The sequence below is a fragment of the Crocuta crocuta genome, unplaced genomic scaffold (assembly GCF_008692635.1).
Source record: "Crocuta crocuta isolate KB4526 unplaced genomic scaffold, BGI_CrCroc_1.0 scaffold197, whole genome shotgun sequence".
Lineage (NCBI taxonomy): Eukaryota > Metazoa > Chordata > Mammalia > Carnivora > Hyaenidae > Crocuta > Crocuta crocuta.
In genome coordinates, this window is record NW_027532002.1 from 493,647 (window position 1) to 509,898 (window position 16,252).

Sequence of the window (16,252 nt, forward strand, 5' to 3'; positions counted from 1 at the left end):
ATACAATTAATTTTGTATATTGACTTGTATATGTATCCTGTGTACTTGCTATATTCCCTTATTAGTTCCGGCAGTTCTTACAGATTCATTTAGAGTTTCCTACATATATAATCACATTGTCTACGAATAAAAATAATTCTAATTATTCCTTTCCTCTGTATGCCTTTTGTTTTATCTTTATGCCTTATTGTACTAGTGAGGACTCCCGGTACAATGTTAAACAGAAGGAGTGAGAGTGGGCAACTTTGCCTTATTTCTAAATTTAGGGAGAAAAGCATTCAGTCTCTCACCACAAGTATGTTAGGTGTCAATTTTTTTGTAAATATCCTTGATCAGTTTAAAAAGCTTCCTTCTGTTTCTAATTTGCTGAGAGGTATTGTCATAAATGGATGTTTAATGTATTGAGATGATTGTATGGTTTTTTTCTTTATTAAGATGATGAATTACATTGATTGATTTTCAAATGTTAAACTTTGCATTCTTGGGATAAAGCTCATTTGGTCATAATGTATTATTCTTTTTATATATTTCTTGATTTGATTTCCTACTATTTTGTTAAGAATTTTTCTATCTGTGGGAGCACCTGGGTGGCTCAGTCGGTTAAGCGGCCGACTTCGGCTCAGGTCATGAACTCACGGTTCATGAGTTCGAGCCCCGCATCGGACTCTGTGCTGACGGCTCAGAGCCTGGAACTTGCTTCGGATTCTGTGTCTCCCCCTTTCTCTGCCCTTCCCCTGATCATGCTCTGTCTCTCTGTCTCTCAAAAATAAATAAACATTAAAAACATTTTAATCAAAAAGAATTTTTCTGTGTACATAATAGATATTGGTCTAGCATTTTCCTTTCCTTTTTTTTCTTGCCATTTTTCCAGTTTTTCTTTACTGTTTTCCTTTCTTTTAATGCCTGCTGTTTTATTATCAGGGTTATGTTGGCCTCGTAAAACGGGTTTTGATATGTTCCCTCATCCTATGTTTTCTGAAAGCGCTTAGATAATATTAGTTTTATTTCCTTTTAAAATATTTATCACTGAAAGCAGTAGGGCCTGGAGATTTCTCTGAAAAAAGGCTTTTAATTTTTGTGTGAGAGATGGAACTATTCACCTTTTATGCTTAATATTGTGCTATTTTAGATAAATCTTTTGGTTTTATTTTTCAAGGAGTTTTTCCACTTCATCTAAGTGGTCAAATTTATTAATGTAAAGTTGTTCATTATTTTGTATTATCACCTTGTCAGTACCTTTAGGTCTTTTATCTTTCTCGATGTTAGGAATGAGCGCCTTCTCTCTTTCTTGTCTTTATCACTCTTGACAAAGGTTTGTCAATATTGGTAGTCTTTGAAAACCTAAGTTTTGGGTTTATGATATTATTTATTAATGTATTCTTTTATCTTTGTTTTGGTCATTGGGTATCTCCAAATGTATCAGCCATATTTCAATACTCAAATATGTTAGAGTGACCTGTTCATGCACAGAGGCTACTTATTTAGGAAATAAACTTCTATTTGTGAAAAGTTACTTAACTTTCAGTAGAAGCTGTTTAACTAACCACTAGACATTATTCAATTAAAGGAAAAAAGCAAAACAAATCCTTTAATCAAACAAGAAGTAGAGATAGAAATGTTAATTTTATTTGATATTACTTAAATTTTACTGTTAAACTTAAATGTGATACATTATTCAAATTCAAGCACTTGCATTGTAAAAACAGAATATTATGTTCATGGTATATTACATAATCAGTTGCTCACAGGCAAAATTTTTCATTAGAACCTTTTGACTGGTAATGAGAAAAAAAGAAGCACAGACTAAACTTTGAGACTCTAAAGAAAGTACTTTGCAATTGTATATTTAAATGTATGCCACTGTTAATTAGTAAATTAGTTTCTGAGTTAATTTAATAGGATTTTTTTTTTTTTTCCTGAGAGGCTGATATAAAGCTGGTGATGCTTGGGGCACCTGGGTGACTTAGTTAGTTAAGCATCCAACTTCAGCTCAGGTCATGGTTTCACTGTTCATGAGTTCAAGCCCGGCACTGGGCTCTGTGCTGATAGCTCAGAGCATGGAGCCTGCTTCAGACTCTGTCTCCCTCTCTCACTGCTCCTCCCCCACTCACACTCTGTCTGTCTCTCTCTCTCTCAAAAATAAATAAACATCAAAAAATTTTTAAAGCTGGTCATGCTTGTGATTGATCATATTTCTGAACTCAAGAAATAAGTATCTTGCAGAGAAACTGAATATTGATGACCTTTTAGGAAAAATAAGAAACCAAATTAAAGCAAGATGAGGAAAAAATTCCAAACTGAACAATAATCATGGAAGAAAAGATGAAGCTGTCAAAACATAAGAGCTGCTGGTCTCAAGGGAGCTGTTTCTCAGACATGTTTGTTCAGATCTTAAAGAAAAGATTATTTCTTTGCTATTTACATTCCTTTTGATCTTATAAACAGATATAAAGCTTCCTTATTAATATTAGAAAACTAGAATAATCCTGATACCTAAATCTAATAGAAATAACACACAGAGGGAAAAACCAAAACGCATTGCATGCTCATTTGTAAATGGTAATTCACAAATCCTAGATAAAATAGAAAATTTAATTCAGCACTATAAATTTCAGAAATTCAATGATTAATATTGGAATTTCTAGTAATTCCCTCAATTTGTTGAACATATCTCAAATGTCTGATGGAATAATAAAAAAGGGTATAGCTGAATTAAACAAAGTCAAAGAAATTTCCTCGCCAGAAGTCTCCTCACAGCCTTAAATTTTTAAATATACAAGAAGGAGAAATTGTTTTCACTCTTTCCAGACTTAGTTCAACATAAAACCTTTTTATTTTTTTCTTTCTTTTAGGTTTTTATCTTTTAAGCAATCTTTACACCCAACAGGGGCTTGAACTCACAACCCCAAGTTAGAACTGCACGCTCCACTGACTGAGCCAGCCAGGTGCCCCCATAAAGCCTTTTTTAATACTAGAATTAATGTGATTTATGGCCCAGTTTGAGAGATGTTGAACAATGTCAGTCGATGAAAGGGGGAAAGCCAGGTGATCATTTTGATAGATGTTAAAACAGCAAATGACAAAAAAGAAAAAAAAAGGAAATAAGCACATTTACATATTTAAGAATGCTTGGAAATTCTAACAAGAGTACTGGTGAAAGAAAAGAAGTAACAGAAGCAAATACAAAAAGGAAAAGAATATATAGTATTAGTTTATAACGACTGGTTATCAGGAAAATAACAAAAAAGTCAACCACTAAGTGTTATAAAATCATGAAAATGCTCAATAAGGTAATGGGCAAAGAAAGAATAAAAAGTATATTAACAAAAATAAACTATTAGGAAATAGATGGAAAAACACCTCACATTCAATGACCACAAAATATACGAATTAAATAGGGAAAGAGTAAAATTATCTTGGACTTATTTGAACAAGTGATTCAACTCCGATGAAGGACATAAATGAAGACTTGGATGGCTAGAGAAACAACATGAATCTGACAAAAAGAATATCAAGCTATCTAAAGAAATGCAATACAAGAAAAAAAGCAAGTGGAGTTGAGAAATTTGGCTAAGTGTTTGGGGGGAAAGGAAACAATTAGAGCTCCACTTCATATATTACGTAAATATGAATTCCATGTGGATAAAAAAATGTAACTTCCAGCATAAATCATGTAATATTCATATAATCATGCATTGGGATTGCCTTTCTAAGCCCAGTGCCAGAAGCAGAACCCATCAAGGAAAAGATCGATAGATTCAGTTATCAAAATGTTGGAAAACTTTTTTGCTGTAGCTTCTACACAGCGAAATGCCCATGAATATAATTTACCAACAAACAAAAAATATTTTCAATGTAAACTACAAAGGGTAAATATTTTTGATATGAGATCAGATAATAAAAGAATACAATACATGCCAAGGAGTTTTTAACATATAATTTGGAAGAAAAGAGAAAATTAATCAATTGACACATGAAAATATGCTTAAGTTCATTATTAAGCAAAGGAATACAAATTGACAGTGAGTTACTCTGTTTTACCTATAAAACTGTCAATTGTTTAAAAATCTGAATGATCCCCAGTGTTTGAGGTGATATAGGGCACAGACACATAATGCCCACTAGCAAAAAGCCTGGAATTGTTCTAAAGTGAGAAGTTTAGCAACATATATCCCAATATCTTTAAATACCAAAAATGCCTCTGGGAATGTTTTATTCCATGGGAATTTTTAGGATATAAGATCTAATGTTTTGGGAGTGCCTGGGTGGCTCAGCTGGTTAAGCGTCCAGTTTCGGCTCAGGTCATGATCTCAAGGTTCGTGGGTTTGAGCCCCGCGTCGGGCTCTGTGCTGACAGCTAGCTCAGAGCCTGGAGCCTGCTTCAGATTCTTTATATCCCTCTCTCTCTACCCCTCCATGCTTGTGCTTTGTCTCTCTCTGTCTCTCAAAAATAAATAAATGTTTAAAAAATTTTTTGAAGAAAATCTAAAGCTTTTAGTGAAAGGTTTATCTATGAAAATTTTATCATAGTATTGTCATTTGAGTGAAAATTTGGACAAGCATAAATTTATGTTCACAATAGAAATTTGGTTAAACAAATAAATTGTACAAAAATAATTTCTTCTATTGTTATTAATTATGCTATGAATAAAATTTTTTGGTATGCAAATACTCTTCTGGTATAATAAAAGGAACATACAGATTAAGATACATGAAACAGAAATTGAGAAACAGACTAAGAACAAGATGGAGAGACTCAGAGACAACTCAGATGAATGCACACTAAGCTGTAAAATGTAACTATGTGAAGGGATTTGAGGTGTGTTTTATTTATATTTTTACTTATCTGAATTTTTTTTACAATCAATATGCAATGTTTGTAACAACAACAAAAAGAAAGAAAATGTATTATCTCAGTTGTGAATAATATTACACCAAAATATTAACAGTAGTTAAAATCAGAGGACTGTGGGGGCCTTTCATTTATATTTTCATTTATAAGCCTTTCTGTATGTTTCTTTAATGGACAGGAATAACTTATGCAATCTGGGGAAAAAAAACAAATACTATTTAAAAAAAAAAAAAAGCAACACTGAGATGCTCTCTGTTGCCCTCATAATACAAATCCAAAGTACTACAAAGCTGTATAATTTTCTTCATGATTTGTCCCTTGCTTACCACAGACCAGCTTCCTTACTACATCTTCTACTGCAGTCTAAGGCTGGACAGAATGACTTTCAGTTCCCTACAAACAGAAAAGCTCACTTTCTCCTCTGGGCATTTTCTCCTGCCCTCATACCCCTTCTGAAAACTTCTCAGAAGCCCTTTACTGAAAAACCTCCCTCACCCTTTGCATGCTGCTTGGTGGGTCTGGTGCTTCATGCATTAACTACATCATTGCATTAATCGCATGTCATTTTCTGTGTTCTTGTCTTTCCTCACTCACTTAGGTCCTCTAAGTTCCTATAAGGAAGGCCTTAATGAGTGGTCAATTATTGCTGTCAAAAGAGGTACTGAAATAAGAGAATGAATGGAACCAGCCTCCATGTAGCAGATGCTGCCAGGCACATCTCATTTATTTTTCTCTCACTGAATTCTAACCAAGATTTCATGAGGTAGGTATGATCATGTCCCTTTTCCAGATGAAGGGATCAAAGTCCAAAGAATTTAGGAATTTGGATCGCCCTCAGCAGCCCCCAGCATGTAGTATATGCTAATAATTACAGAATAAAAGAACATGCATAGTCTATGGTAATTTCTCTAAAGGTAAAACTAAATGAAGAATTTAGTTTTATTTATTTATTTAGTTTATGAGCTTATTATCTGGATAACTAAAATGAAAAGCACCTTGTTATGAGGATGAGATTGAGAGTAGAAATGGGAATAAATTGTTTATTTTTCCTTTTTCTTTTGGTCCTGAATTATTTTAGATGGCTACATAGAGCCCCTGGATTCATCTGCATTGAAACCTCTTGAGAATTTTTATAGGTTGAACCAAAACAGAATAATGAAATGAACCCTCCTAGGCAGGAATGCAGAAGCAGACATGAAAGATGATTTTTCTGAATTATTTGGCCTTTATAGAAAGAATCATGATGAGTTTCTAGAAAATGCATTATTGATGTGATGCAATAAGGTGAGCTTACTTTTTTCTTTTTTCTTTTTTCTTTTCAAATAATGACTTATTTTATATTAACCAGAGTATGAAACATTGCCACAAGTGAATTGTATCTGATTTTATACCCTGCCTTTTCCATCTATCTCAATAGCTCTTATGTTTTGTCAGTGAGGTTTTATTCATGTCATTATTCGATTTCTAGTTCAGCATGGATTCAATGGATTCAAGAGATTTTTCTTTCCCAAATCATATCCTTTGTTCCCTACATGAAGATTTCTGATTTCTGGGTGGTTCCTGGTCAGTTCATGCTTACACCCATATTTCATTTATTTTCATTTCCTTCTACATAAAAATAACACTCTTTAATTGTGCTACCGTTGAGAAAACAGATATTTCAAAATAATTAAATATGTTTATTTTAAAAGGGCAGCTCCTCCTCAGTGTCTTGAAAAATACTGAAATCCACAGCCCCGTTCTCTCATATGATAGACACATCTCATATGCACGCAAGGCTGTAGGAGCAACAGGGCAAACAAACTCAAAGTCCAAATAAAGGGAGAACGGTTCATTAGGGCATGATATGAAATTTACAAATTTAAATTACGCAAATTTTAATGTTCTTTCCATTTGATTCTTCTCACTGTCATTCAATAATGATTTATTTCTTGTCTATTTAGTGTTCAGTGGACACTAACTGTAAATGTGTACTGAGCAAATGTCCATTTTCTTCCTTTCTACAGCAGAATGTCTGTGTGTGCCGGGCACTGTGCTAGACACAGTCTCCATCCTCTTGGGGCTTGTAGTATAGAAGGAAGACAGATGAAGTCACACTAATGAATGTATAAGTACAAATCAAGGCAAGTGCCCTAAAGGAAAAGAGTGTGGTCACAGGACCTCCTCGGTGGTCATTCAGTCAAGAAGCACATCCGCCAGACCTTTAAACTGTGGTCTCTGGCAAGTCTGCAGCATTGCTGGGCTGCCTGTGATCACACCGAAACATTTTCCCTGCTAAACACTTGAGATGAAACACTTGCTAGACCTGCCTTGGCCTGAATTTTAAAATTCAGTTAGAAAGTCGCCTGCTTCTACTGTTAACACTGCAACACATTACATTTTCAGGTTTGAAATGAGAAGCTTTGTCTTGGAGGTGCCTGCCCACCTGCCAAGGCTTTATTTAGCATGTGTGGTTCAAAGTGTTTGAGTATCCACAGCCAAGGAGAGTGTGCGACCAGCACCAGAGAAAAATCTTGGGTGTGTGGCAATGGCGAGGCAATGTGGTAGTGGACAGGGACTTCAGCAGCAATGCATGATGTTTCCTGGACAACTCTGTCCTGTTTCACCATTGCTCACAAATAAACTCCCTTTTACACACAGACACACAGACACACACACACCCTTCGCATCAATTGCATACACTTAATATACAAATCCCACATGCATGCAAGATTGTTATAGGCACCAGGGAAGGAACTGAATGAGTAAAATGAAAAATGGCCTTTTGGCAAATATGTGTGGCCAAGGTAGATGTTGTACTTGGAAATTATTGATTGGGTTTAAGGTTTAGTGAGTTCATTTCAAGTACTCGATGACTTCACTTGGGACAAGTATAATCTTACTAAACTGCAGAAAAATGTAACTCAGAAAATTAAGGCACTTGTCTAAGGTCACTTTGCTTCTAAGTGGTAGATTAAATTTAAACTCGTGTGTAAAGTGTTATTTTCCTACCATCATTTTAGGAAAAAGATGTTGAAATTGAAAACACGATGAAAAATGCAGAGTTCATCCAGCAATCACTGGAAAGGCTCATAGTAGGGATCCTGGGTAAGGAATGAAAAAGATCCTATGTCCTGGTCACCAACATAAGAGGGACCAGGAAAGCTATCCTTCTTTAGAGAGAACCAGTAATTTCTAGGGTAAAACACAAGGCCTTTATAAAACCAAAGACATGATCCATGAAAGAATAATTGAAAAGCTGGGCTTCATTATAATTAATTATGCTCAGTGAAAGACACTTTCAAGAAAATGAGAGAACAAGGCATAGGCTGGGAAAAAATATTTTCCGAAGACACATCTGTTAAAGGACTGCTATCCTAAGTATACCCTCAATTCTTAAAACTCAAGAACACAAGAACAAACAACTCGGTCAAAAAATGGGTCAAAGACTTTAACAGACACTTCACCGAAGAAGATACACAGATGGGAAGATAAGTATATGAAAAGATGCTCTACATTATGTATCATCAGGGAAATGTAAACTAAAACAGCAATGACATACTTATTATGTACCTATTAGAGTGGCCTAAATCCAGAACACAGCCCAAACTAAATGCTGGTGAGAATGTGGAGCAACAGACTCTCATCCACTGTTGGCGGGAATGCAAAATGATGTGGCCGCATTAGAAGACAGTTTGGTGGTTACTTACCAAACTCCATATACTCCTACCACACAATACTAGCAATTGCACTCCTTGGTATTTACCCAAAGGAGCTGAAGACTTATGTCTGCACAAAAATCTGCACACAGATGTTCATAGAAGCTTTATTCATAGTTGCCAAAGCTTGGAATCAAACAAGATTTACTTTGCTAAATGAATAGAGAAATAAACTGGTACGTCCAGACAATGGCATATTATTCAGTGCTAAAAAGGAGCTGTCAAGCTATGGAGAGACTCTCAAGCTATGGAGGAATCTTAACTGCGTATTTCTAAGTGAAAGAAGCCAATCTGAAGGCTGTATACTGTATGACTGCAACTATATGACACTCTGGAAAAGGCAAAACTATGGAGACAGTAAAAAGATTAGTGTTTGCAAGGGTTAGGAGGAGGGAGTTGAACAGACAGGGCACAGGGGCTTTTTAGGACAGTGTAACTCTTCTGAATGATACTGTAATGATGGATATATGTCATTACACATTTGTCTAAACCCATAGAATATACAACACCAAGTAGGAACCCTAATTTAATCTGTGGACTTTGGGTGATTGTGATGTATCACTGTTAAATTCATTAATTGTAACAAATGTACCACTCTGGTGGAAGATGTTGATGGTAAGGGAAGCTGTGTATGTACGTGGGTGGGATATCTGTGCCTTCTTAATTCTTCTAATTAAGAACCTAAAACTGCTCTGAAAAAAATAATAAAGTCTTTTTAAGACAAAATAAAAAACCAGGCTTGTATTATATTTTACTTTATCCAGTTCTCCAGCTGATAATCTCTGACCTAGAATCCAGTTGGATGAGTGATGACTTCATTTATTTTCTCAATGATAGACTTAATTGTCTGCTCCTCTGTTCTCCCACTTCTTTTCTAGTTTGTATCCTGATTTCTATAATAATGTGAGTTGCATGTTTGACAAACATTAGTTTATTATCTTGATTCTTCTATTGCCAGATGCATATTGTGATCAATAGTATAATGACTTAGCATTTGTGGAAAAGGGAAACTTGTAGGAGCTTGTATGAAAGAAACGTGTAAATACTTACTAGTTTCCAAGCAATTTACATAATATAGAGAGCATTTCATCATTACTACAGCACCACAAGTCAATATTATTATGAACATTCTACAAATGAGTAAACAAAGACTCAAAATCAAGGCCCTATAGCTCATGTACCCACATACTATTTGGCATGCAGAAATTGCACTGTAACATCTAAATCCACTACAGTAAGGAGAGGGTGGTATATAATGATGTTAGCAGTGCCATTAAATGACACAATTAGGGTCTCAGTTTTGGGTTGGAAGTTAATCTTCCCACTCCTGTTACCAAAACATGAACACTAAGCCTGCAAGAATACACATCTGGCAGTGCCACCACACAAGGCAGAAGTGGGGAAGGGGGACCAGCATTACCAGCCATTCCTAAACCAAAAAGCAATAGCTAAGGACTATGAAAAGACAAGTAGGGAATATTTCTCCATGATGAGGTATAGAAATAAATGGATCTGATTCTCCAGAACTAGGCCATTAGGCTTGTTGGTTAAGGGTTATTACCAGTTACACAGTAAGTGAGGTCTGGATATTTATATCAAAATCTCTTGCACATCCTTTAGAACCAATCAAATGTAACTATAGTTATTCCATCAATTTGTACCTGGTTCTCATCACGGAACAAGGGCTAACTCTTTCCATCTACAGATTTGATTATCATCTTAATAAGGGCCTAAATTAAAGCATCCCATGCAGGTGTTTTGTTTGTTTCTGTTTTGTTTTGTTTTACCTCTCAGGGGTGCTCAAATAGCAAAAGATGCCACTACATGGCCACTGAGAACAGATCCTTGATTTGTTCACCATGATGATTGGGTACAAATGGCAGTTAAGAATTGGGGCAAGGCTGAATTGCTCTGCCTAATAGGGGAAGAAGTTATTGTAATGGAAAGAGAAGAGGAGGGAAGAAGAGAGTCAGTGGATGCTGTCAGGGGAGAAGAAGAGGCTGGTGTCCAGGGACCATACTGCCAGGAGGTAACTTTAAAGAACAGGAATGTCTAACAGGAGGTTTTAAAGTTATTTTTGGTGGCACATCTGACGTGAGCACCCTCCGCTGCCCCCTAAGGACTCTTCTGTAGTCTGCATCATTCCCCAATGCTTTTCCAACAGTGGATTCTTAGCAGAGCATCAGATAAGTGCTGGGCATCTGAGTGGAGTTGAGATTCTGATGTCCAATAGGAGGAAGAGGGGCAAGAAGTAGAAGAAAAACAGAGAAAACAAAGAAGGAAAGAAAATGTGGTGGCGGGGGAGGAGGGAGGCAGCCCAGTCCTCAGAGTTGTTTAATTTATCTTTGAATGTGCAGAGATTCGAACCCAAGTCTCACTGACCTCCAAGCCTGCATGATCTACTCAAGTATAAGCATACAACCTAATCCCCATTTCTAAAAGTCAGCCCACCAATAAATTCAGCCCCTGCTGGTTTGCAAGAAGCAGAGGAAATTTTAATGGTTCCCATGACACAGTGAAAACACCCAGAATCTTCCAGAAAGGCTTTCACAGCCTCCCACCAAACAGCTCCAGACTATTTTCTGCTCTTACTTTCCACTTCCAGGAACAGCTGTAGTCTGCAGCAGTTCAGGCTGTCAGTGGTATCCCTCTGGGCTTTCCTTTTGCTCCCCTTTTCCACACACACAAGTCCTTTGTGCTCTTCACGTCCCTGCTCACATCATCCTATCCCCCTCAGGAGGGCTTCCCAATTCCCTTCCACATTCTGCTCAGTCTCCCATAATTCTGTCCCCTGTCTCAGTCCGAGGGGACAACTTTAACCATCTGTGCATCGTCCCCACCACAAACCAGAATAGTGTAGAACATATAATGGGTTCCCAATAAATAATGTTTGTATTGAACTTAAAAAGGAAGGGTCTATAACGTTATTTGCAGCTAAGTTTAATAATCCCTAGAGGTTTTCTTCTAAATGATAGGAAAATCAGATTTCAGTGGTCTGATGCAGAATTCAAATGCAGCAAACCCAGCATAGCTGTCTTGCAATTGATGCCTGTTACTCTTGGTGATTGATTTAAAAGTTGCCTGGCCAACTGATTATATGTTTACATCAGAGACAATTAGGAGGACAAAATAATGCTGGAGAGAAAAAGTCCTATTGATTTTGTTTTACACACCTCAGCTTATTATCTGGGGCTGCATGCCAGCCATATCCAGTGCAACAATAACCAGAGCTTGAGTGTTTTGAAGTGAGCCATGAACTTGAGTGGGCATGTTACAGGGAGCTCAGTGGTTGTTCTGGGAGATGTACCTGCTAGGATGCCATTGGAATTTCCCATTTTTGGCAAAGGTCCTTACACCAGCTGAACCACAGCCCCCAGCAGATTCCAGGAGGGGCTGGTGGTCTTCGCTTTGCACTACCCTCAGGCTCATAGCTAGCAGACCTGTTCTGCAGGAATCTAGAAATACAGTGCCTGTCTCTTCCTTAACTCTTTAATTGGCACAGAGGAGACTTCATCCTCCCAAGAAGACCACAGGGAGATAGACAGCAGTGTGGTAAATAAAGCATCCTGACCATTGAAATGATAACTACTTATCCCATGAGCATTTACACCCGAATGGAAGCAAACAAAATTACAAAGTGGCTTATGTCCTTATTTGTTATTGCCAACATTATTCTTTACAACCACATACAACTTTCTTTTACAAAGGACCCAAAGCATTTGTTTTTAGATGTCTGGATACTAACAGTCCTAAAAAAAAATAGCAGATACTGTTAAGTGGCATATCTTGTCCCTGCTTCAAAAGGCTTCTTCTCTAAGTCTAGCATCATTTGAACGTGAAGTAGGAAAAAATGGTAAAGGACATTGTATGTTAACTAACTTGAATTTAAATAAATAAATTTTTTAAACTATAAAATGCTTAGGAATACATAAAATATGTGTAAGATCGCTGCATTAAAAAGTACAAAGCAAAAAAAAAAAATGAAAGAAAAAAGAAAAAAATGGTAAATGGAAGAGCTGGTTACACACATAAACAGATAGGAATAAAAGAAAGAGCCAGAAAGAAAGAGGAAAAGATAGACACAAGGAGGGAAAGAAATCGTGTCAGAGGCATAAAAAGAACAGAGTGATGGATCACAGATGGAAATACAGAACGTAGCAAAGCAGGCTGACAGACAACCCAGCACAGCAGGTCCAAGATCGCCTTCTCCCTTAGCCAATGTGAGTGGCTGCCCTGGGTTAAATGGTGCCCATGACCTTTCCTCACAGGCAGTAGCCCCTGCCATCCCCTGCCACACCCACCCACTCCCCGGCCCCCAAACACATCAGTCCTCTATGACTCCCGTGTCCCTAACTTGACCCAACCTGGGTTTGGCAATGACAAGGAGATGCTTCACGGAGTAATAGGATAAGAAGCAGAGTCCAGAAAAGAGAACACAGAAAAACAGCTGTGGGGAGAAAAAAAGGAAGGGAGAAAGACTGATAACACTTTGGCAAGAATGGGTATCTCTGGGAAGCCATTTTCACATTACAAAGCCCACCAGCTGGGAGTGGGCTCAAGCAGAAGGTGTGAGGCTTATCTCCAGACTTCCTGGAGGCTGGAGAGGGGCCTTTTCTCTGCTCCCTGCTTTATAACTCAGGTTCTAGCCACCTGGTGACCTCCGAGTTCCCCAGCTCTTAGAGCTGACCCTTCCTTTTCTATTTAAGTTTTTTTTTAATTTATTTCTTTAAAAAAATCTTTTGTTTATTTTTGAGAGAGAGACAGAGCACAAGCCAAAGAAGTGCAGAGAGAAAGAGGACGATACAGAATCTGAAGCAGCTCCAGGTTCTGAGCTGTCAGCACAGAGCCCAATGTGGGGCTCAAACTCATGAACCGTGAGATCATAACCTGAACTGAAGTCTGACTCTTAACTGACTGAGCCACCCACGTACCCCAAGTTTGTTTATTTCTAAGAGAGAGAGAGAGAGAGAGAGGAAGAGAAAGAGGGAGAGAGAGAATCTCAAGCAAGCTCTGTGTTGTCAGTGCAGAGCCCGATGTTGGGCTCAAACTCATGAACCATGAGATCATGACCTGAGCTGAAATCAAGAGTTGGACACTTAACCCACTGAGCCACTCAGGCACCCCTGACCCTTCCTTTTAATAGTTAAGTAATAATGGCTTATATTTAGGAAATACATGCTTAAGTTTATAGAGTTGAAGTGTCATTATGCCATGCAATGTATATGCCAATGGCTCCGCAAAAAAAAAAATAGAAATAAATAATAAAAATCTAAGTCATACATAGAAAAGGAGAAGAAAGCAAATATGATCAAATGTTAACAATTTTTGATTCTATGTGATGGGCATACAGGAAGTCATAATGATATTCATTCAACATTTCAAGGTGTTTAAACTTTTCCTTTATAAGAGATTGGAATTAAAAAAAAAAACTATTAAAAAGGAAGAAAAAAGTAAGTAGAGGCCCTTGCCCAGTGGCAGGAAAATCAGCACACTCACTACCTTTCCTCAGGGCTCATTTACTCTGATTTCCTGTGCCTGCCCCTCCATCACCTTATCTTCCTGTTTGATGATGCTCCTTTCTCTTCACCCTGCTAGACCCAAACATGGACTACAGCCCCTTTTCCCTGATTCCCACAGCCCCCCTCTCCTTGCCCCCATGCAAGATAGGACCAAAGATCCTGGGGCAGTGATCAGGGCCAGGCTTCCATTCTAAAGCATCAAGGGGTATACACAAAAAATTGAATATTAAAAAAAATGTTTAATTTTTATTTACTTTTGAGAGAGTCAGAGAAAGAGCACAAGCAGGGGAGGGACAGTGAGAGATGGAGACACACAATACGAAGCAGGCTGCAGGCTGTGAGCTGTCAGCACAGAGCCCAACACAGGGCTCGAACTCACGAACCATGAGATCATGACCTGAGCCCGAATCAGTCGTTTAACCGACTGAGCCACCCAGGTGCCCCATGAGAATTGAATACTTTTCAACCAAAACCAAAAACAATGTTTGCCTTTATGGTTTTCAAATGAGTATTCACTTTAACATCTTATTCCTGTAGTAATATTTTTTAAAAAGTGAGACAACTGAAGAGTGCTGTTTCCAGAAGTTCCCTGGCCAGGCCTCCCACCAAGAGAACCAGCTTCAGTTTTTTTGTTGGTCATAACCCTGGTTGTTGTCACAACCCTGCCTCCTCAAGAAAGCCTCCTCTCAGCCAGCAGATTCTCTTCCCTCCTCCACTCCCTCCCTCTGTCTGTCCACACAAACTCTGAATTCAACTCAGTTTTCATGCAGAACCACTCACTTCTTTCTATATTATCTTCCCTGTTTCCAGACCCTATGTCTGCCTTTGTGGCAGAAGGGAGAGATGCCCTCTATAGAGCCATAGATCTATTCATTCATTCGGTTAAGCAAAATATCATCATTTGCCCCCTGAGAGCAATTATGCTAGCAGAGGGCAAAAACATCCACATAGTGTTTACTTTAAACAGCAATTTAAAAAATTCTTGCTACCTTGAACTTTGGCTTCACCAAAGAACCCTATTTAAAATGTGGCAAACACTCAGTAGCAATTTGTATGGGAACTTTGTCTGCAAAGCCTGCTGCAGAAAAACAGTCCTATTTAAAATGAGCCATAAGAAGGCTACTGTCATTGGGTTTTCCTGGGTCACTAGCCTGGGAGAGGACAATTGAGACAATGGATAGAAGTCTGCCTCCTCCCCATTTTCCCAGCCTGGTGATATGCCCAACTATCCTGGGAGCTGACTCAGCTGGCCCTTTGACAGCTCTTTCTGTCTGCTCTTCTTTGAGACCTTGCTCTGTTCTTTTTATGCCAGAGTCCCAGGCTTGTCTTGGCTCTCACCTGTTCTTGGAAAACCTGTTTTCCCTGCATTGTCCCCACATTCAGGAGACCAGGATTCAATGACCTCTGCCCCTCATATCATTTTGCCAGACCCAACTTTCACAGGTAACATGAAAACCTTCAGGAACGTCTTCCCTGCCCTGTTATTCTTCCTCTGCTATCCCAACTCCCCCACAGGGTGCTTCTTTCTCAGAGGTTTATTTCAGTTCTCCACTTTGAGGGAAGCCAATGCACTCTGTCTGGCTTCTGGAACTCTATACTATCAGAAAGAACTGTGGAAGCATTACTGGTCTAGACTAGCCAAAGACCTCCTCATTCTGGAAAAGACCAACATGGAGTCTTTACTAAGTTGCAATAAAATGGAAGCTTCAGGACAATAAGAAGTAGAAACTTGTTCAAAGATCTCACTCTCCCATCCCTTATTACATGAGATACCAAGTAATATTTAAACAGCACCTGCACTCTAGATAATGGAGGGCTTCTTCAGATGCAGAATGATAAGGCCCCAGACCTGCAGGTAGCCCTGGTCAGTGGTGACAATCCTCGCAGCAGCCAAACTCTGAGTAGCTAGCATAGACCCTTTCCAGGACAGGGTAGCCTTCTCCACCCTGTTTTTTTCATTCAGGCCAAAAGTTAAGATCATAATCATATCTTACCAGACTTGGGGCACTATGGAACAATGTCATTCTAATTTCGGTAGAAACATGAAAGAATGATTTCCAAAAAAATGAGCTTTCAGCTTAGGGTTTGCAAAAGTTGCATGCTCTCCTTCATTGTAACTGCAGTTGCCTTGCAGAGGGACATGTAGAACTTCTTATACATTTCTTAAAAATCTGCAATGAATAG

General features: G+C 38.2%; 1 long non-coding RNA gene across 3 annotated transcripts in view; it reads left to right on the plus strand.

Annotated features, from left to right (window-relative positions):
* LOC144240966 (uncharacterized) overlaps positions 1 to 8,932 on the plus strand; it is a 93,915-nt gene extending 84,983 nt beyond the window's left edge. For 2 of the 3 annotated variants that reach the window (XR_013337916.1, XR_013337915.1), the window contains 2 exons: positions 5,450 to 5,614; positions 5,930 to 8,932. This is a non-coding gene — a long non-coding RNA (uncharacterized LOC144240966). The remainder of the gene's footprint in view (positions 1 to 5,449; positions 5,615 to 5,929) is intronic. The other variant, XR_013337917.1, reaches the window with a different exon arrangement.
* The last annotated feature ends 7,320 nt before the right edge of the window (positions 8,933 to 16,252 follow it).